Source organism: Somniosus microcephalus, chromosome 15, assembly GCF_052327205.1.
Source record: "Somniosus microcephalus isolate GS21.2 chromosome 15, FLI_Smic_1.0, whole genome shotgun sequence".
NCBI lineage: Eukaryota > Metazoa > Chordata > Chondrichthyes > Squaliformes > Somniosidae > Somniosus > Somniosus microcephalus.
The window spans coordinates 7,922,411-7,928,410 of NC_141001.1; positions in this window are offsets into that span (position 1 = coordinate 7,922,411).

A 6,000-nucleotide genomic window follows, 5' to 3' on the forward strand; every position below is an offset into this window, starting at 1 on the left:
GCAGCCGGTGTTCAGGACCGAGTGGCGTCGACGGGAGAAGAGAGAGGGGTAGAGCGCACAGGGCGCAGCCGGTGTTCAGGACTGAACGGCGTCGACGGGAGAAGAGAGAGGGTAGAGCGCACAGGGCGCAGCCGGTGTTCAGGACCGAGCGGCGTCGACGGGAGAAGAGAGAGAGGCGCGAAGAAAAACGTGCAGAGCGCAGCCGGTGTTCAAGGGACGAGCAGCGTCAGTGGGGAAGAAAGGGAAACGCACAGAGCGCAGCCGGTGTTCAAGGGCCGAGCAGCCGCAGCGGAGAAGAAGGGAGAGCGCGGGAAACGCCATTTTGAGCCGCAGCGGAGAAGAAGGGAGAGCGCGGGAAAACGCCATTTTGAGCTGCAAGAAGAAGGGAAAGCGCAGGAAAATGCCATTTTGAGCCAGTCTAACCACACCCAGGGATGCCGAAGAGTGGCAGTATCACAGCGTTCGACAATGAAGTCGAAGATTGGACGACATATGTCGAACGCATAGAAGTGTACTGCAAGGCGAATGAAGTGCCAGATGAGAGGAAAGCGCTGGTATTGTTGAATTCCATGGGTGCAAAAATGTATGGCTTACTGCGAAACCTAGTAACCCCAGAGAAGCCAGTGGAAAAGGATTTTGGAAACATAGTGTCAATCCTACAGAACCACTTAAACCCCACACCGCTGCTGATAGCAGAAAGATTTAAGTTTCACAAAAGGAACCAGCATAAAGATGAAAGTAATGCTGAGTATTTAACGGAACTGCGCAAGCTATCGAAACACTGCCAGTTTGGAACGGGACTAGCAGATACTTTAAGGGACAAGTTTGTGTGTGGGCTTCAAAGTGAAGGAACCCAGAAACGGCTTCTATCAGAAAAGGATCTTACGCTGGACAAGGCTTTCAGCATGGCAGTATCACACGAAGCAGCCGCACGGGGCGCTGCAGAGATACAACGGAGACCGCAAGAGTATGGCACAAATGAAATGTCATACGGAACAGTGAAGTGCTATCGCTGCGGCAGAACAACACACGACCATAATGATTGCTGGTTTAAGGACAAAGTGTGCAGACAGTGTGGAAAAGTAGGACACATAACAAGAGTCTGCAGGTTGGGAAAGAAAACCAGCAGCAAGAAATCTCCACAGGAGAAGTACAAGAAGGTACATAAGGTGACGGAGAGTAGTTCAGACGAACAGAAAAGTGATACAGACTCCGGAAGCAAGGAGCTGGGTTGTCTGAAACTACATAAGGTGATCCAAACGGAGGATCCCCAAACTATCTGGGTCACGCTCAAGATAGCTGGAGTCCAAGTGAAAATGGAATTGGACACAGGATCAGCCCTAACAGTCATAAACCGAAGGGACTACAAGCGGCTATTCTCACATATACATTTGAGAGACACAGAGATTGTCTTGAAGACGTACACGGGGCAAAAAGTCTACCCCAAAGGAAAAATAAGGGTGAACGTTGTATATAACGGTAAGGAAACACCAAAAATGGACCTATATGTATTGCCAGATGGAGGACCACCATGACTAGGACGTGAATGGATCCGGAAGATACAGCTAGATTGGCATTCCATACAAGCACTGACTGTAGATGCCAAAAAGGATGACGACGCCACACCTGGACGACTGTCAAAAATGCTAACTGACGCACAAGAAGTGTTCCAGGAGGGACTTGGAACACTAAAAGGCATAACAGCGACGATCAAAATAGAGGAAAATGCAAGCCCAAAGTTTTTTAAGGCCAGACCGGTGCCTTATGCGATCCGCCCAGCCGTCGAAGCAGAGCTGGAAGGTTTGCAACGTTCAGGAGTACTGTCCAAAGTGGACTGGAGCGAGTGGGCCACACCCATCGTTCCTGTAATGAAGAGGTCGTTGAGTAATACGCCTGGGGAACCAAAGAAAGTTCGCATCTGTGGGGACTTTAAGGTGACAGTGAACCCAATCCTTCACACGGTACAATATTCGCTTCCGCGGATTAAAGATATTTTCGCCTCGCTATCTGGAGGGAAACACTTCACTAAGATTGATCTGGCCCAGGCGTACCTGCAAATGGAGGTAGAAGAAGCCTCGAAACAGTACCTCACGATCAACACTCATAAAGGTCTCTACCAATACAACCGGCTGGTGTTCGGGGTAGTATCAGCTCCGGCTATTTGGCAAAGGGCAATGGATCAAGTCCTGCAAGGGATTCCAGGGACCAAGTGTTATTTGGACGACATCCTGGTCACGGGTGAAAATGACAGTGCTCACCTTGCCAACCTGGAGCAGGTGCTCACTAGATTGAAGGAATAAGGGCTCCGAGCAAATCGCCACAAATGCGAGTTTTTCCAGAAGCAGATCTCGTATTGTGGCCACGTTATTGATGAAGAGGGGTTACATAAGTCCCCTGAAAAGATTGAGGCAGTAGTCAAGGCTCCAGCACCAGAAAATGTGTCACAACTGAGGTCGTTCCTCGGGCTGGTGAACTACTACCATAAGTTCTTGCCGAATTTGTCTACAGTACTACACCCACTGAACACCCTACTGCAAACGGGGGTACCATGGAAGTGGAATGACGAATGTAAACGAGCTTTCCAGAAGTGCAAAGAATTGATCACATCAAAAGAGGTGTTGGCTCATTTCAACCCAGCGCTACCAATTCAGTTGGCGTGTGATGCATCACCCTATGGCATTGGAGCGGTGCTGTCGCACAAGTTCCCGGACGGCTCGGAGAGGCCGGTAGCCTTTGCGTCTCGGTCACTAACCTCAGCCGAGCGTAACCACGCCCAGATTGACAGGGAGGCCCTCAGCCTAGTGTGGGGAGTGAAGAAGTTCAATCACTATCTGCACGGGCAGAAGTTCACCTTGCTGACTGACCACCAACCACTTGTCTCCATCTTTAATCCAAAGAATGGCGTTCCGGTGATGACTGCGCAACGGCTACAAAGATGGTCCCTTTTTCTAGGGGCGAACCAATATGAAATCGAGTATAAGGGCACGAAACAGCATGGAAACGCTGATGGGCTATCACGCCTGCCACTGCCTACTGCGGAGGAAGCACCAGCAGTGGACCCTGTCGAAATATTTTATTCGACTATAATTGAACGCTTGCCAGTAACTAACGCTGATATAGAGAAGGAGACCCGAAATGACCCGACACTGTCTCGGGTATATGACTTGACGGTGAAGGGATGGCCAACACATGGTGACTCACTGTTGCCAGCATTCTCATCCAGAAGAGAACAGCTGTCAGTATGCCAGGGGACCTTGATGTGTGGATCCCGAGTGGTAATTCCACCCAAGTTAAGGGAGAGAGTGCTAAATGAGCTTCACGAAGGCCATCTGGGAGGGGTGAAAATGAAAAGCCTTGCTAGGGCTTATGTGTGGTGGCCGGGGATCGATCAGCAAATTGAGGACCTGACAAAGAGCTGTTCAGGATGCCAGAAGGTCCAAAATGCACCACCACAGGCCCTTCTATACCCATGGGAGTGGCCCTCATCTCCATGGCAACGGGTGCATATTGATTTTGCTGGTCCATTCATGGACTCAATGTTTCTAATAGCCGTGGATGCGCACTCGAAATGGCCTGAGGTGATCAAAGTGTCGTCCACCACCACGGAGAAAACTATTGCAGTCCTACGGACCATATTTGCCAGGAACGGCTTGCCAGAGCAGATTTGCTCTGATAACGGACCACAGTTTGTGTCCGAAGAGTTTCGAAGATTCATGAAAAGGAATGGGGTAAGGCATTACACATCCGCCCCGTATCATCCAGCCACAAATGGATTGGCTGAGAGGTTCATACAAACCTTTAAGAAAGCAGTAAGGGCCATGTGCGATGACAACATTCCACTGCAGCATAAGGTGGACAATTTCCTGTTAGCCTACAGAAATGCGACACGTAGTCACCAACCAGACCCCGGCCATGATGTTCTTTAACCGAAGGTTGAGATCTCGTCTGGATTTGCTCAGACCAAATGTACGAAGAGATGTTGAGAATAAGCAATTCCAGCACATCAATGAGAAGCCGACAAGGAGCTTTAATGTAGGGCAACCAGTCTTGGCCCGCGACTACCGAACAGAGAAATGGCAACCAGGAACGATATGCACACGGCAGGGGCCACTAATGTACACAGTGGATGTTGGGGAGAACATTGTGAGACGCCATGTCGACCAGATCCTAGAGTCACAGGAACGAGTCAACCCCATGTCTCACGCACCTGGTGATGAACCCAACATACAGGTAGCATCTACCCCAGAAACAGTAGCATCGGAAGCTGATGAACCAACTGACGACAGGGGGCCTCCGTACCAAGAACAAGACACTCAGGAAAGGCACTATCCAGAAAGGATCAGGAAGCCGCCCCAAAGACTAAATTTATAAATGGACTATTTGCAGTTAATGTGCATGTTAAAAGTGTTAATTGTTAAATGAATGTTATGGTACTGTCAATCTAAAAGGGGAGGAATTGTAGTGTATGTACCTTTAAGGGGAGAACTACTTTTTACAGCTCCTGTATACTGTAGTACTGGCAGTGACCACACCTGTATATAAACCCTGAGTAGGGATCTGTATGTTTAGTTTTAGAGTAACCCTCATCCAGTAAATACCTGTTGATTGTTCCCTGCAGTCTCGTGTCCAGTTATTGAAGGACACACAACATCAAAATACACGGATCTAACACCTAGGATGGGGGGGGGATTGTCCTATGAGGAGAGATTAAGTAGACCAGGCCTATATTCTCTAGAGTTTTGAAGAATGAGAGGTGATCTCATTGAAACATACAAAATTCTTACAGGGCTCGACAGGGTAGATGCAGGGAGGATGTTTCCCCTGGCTGGGGAGTCCAGAACCAGGGGTCACAGTCTCAGAATAAGGGGTCGGCCATTTAGGACAGAGATGAGGAGAAATTTCTTCACTCAAAGGGTGTTGAATCTTTGGAATTCTCTATCCCAGAGGGCTGTGGAGGCTCAGTCGTTGGGTATATTCAAGACAGAGATCAATAGACTTGAATATTAAGGGAATCAAGGGATATGGGGATAGTGCAGAAACGTGGAGATGAGGTAGATCAGCCATGATCTTATTGAATGGCGGAGCAGGCTCCAGAGGCCGAATGGCCTAATCCTGATCCTATTTCTTACTTTCTATCTTCTGATGAAAATAAGAACATAACAAACAGTCACGACTGCTGCTCTGTGACCCAGACTGGCCTCGAGGCTCCTCTCCACGTGGCCAGCACCTGTAGAGTCTCTCTGACCTGCACATCTCTATCTGATGGCTTCAGACAGACTACCCAAGACAGCCTGAGAAATACTTTTTTTAAAAATGACCAAGACAAACAAATTTAAATATGTAAACAAAAGCAAGATACTGCAGATGCTGGAAATCTGAAATAAAAACAGAAAATGCTGGAAATACTCAGCAGGTCAGGCAGCATCTGTAGAGAGAGAAACAGAGTTAGCGTTTCAGGTCGATCCCACGCCATCCGCTGCCCCTCCCCCACCCCCACCATGTCCTCTGCCCCTTCCCCACCCTGTCCTCTGCCCCTCCCCCACCCCCATCCTGTCCTCTGCCCCTCCCCCACCCCCACCCCCACCATGTCCTCTGCCCACCCCCACCATGTCCGCTGCCCCTCCCCCACCATGTCCTCTGCCCCTTCCCCACCCTGTCCTCTGCCCCTCCCCCACCCCCACCCTGTCCTCTGCCCCACCCCCACCCTGTCCGCTGCCCCTCCCCCACCCCCACCATGTCCTCTGCCCACCCCCACCATGTCCTCTGCCCACCCCCACCCTGTCCTCTGCCCCTCCCCACCCCCACCCCCACCATGTCCTCTGCCCCACCCCCCACCCTGTCCGCTGCCCCTCCCCCACCCCCACCATGTCCTCTGCCCTTCCCCACCCTGTCCTCTGCCCCTCCCCACCCCCACCCTGTCCGCTGCCCCTCCCCACCCCCACCATGTCCTCTGCCCCACCCCCCACCCTGTCCGCTGCCCCTCCCCCACCCCCACCATGT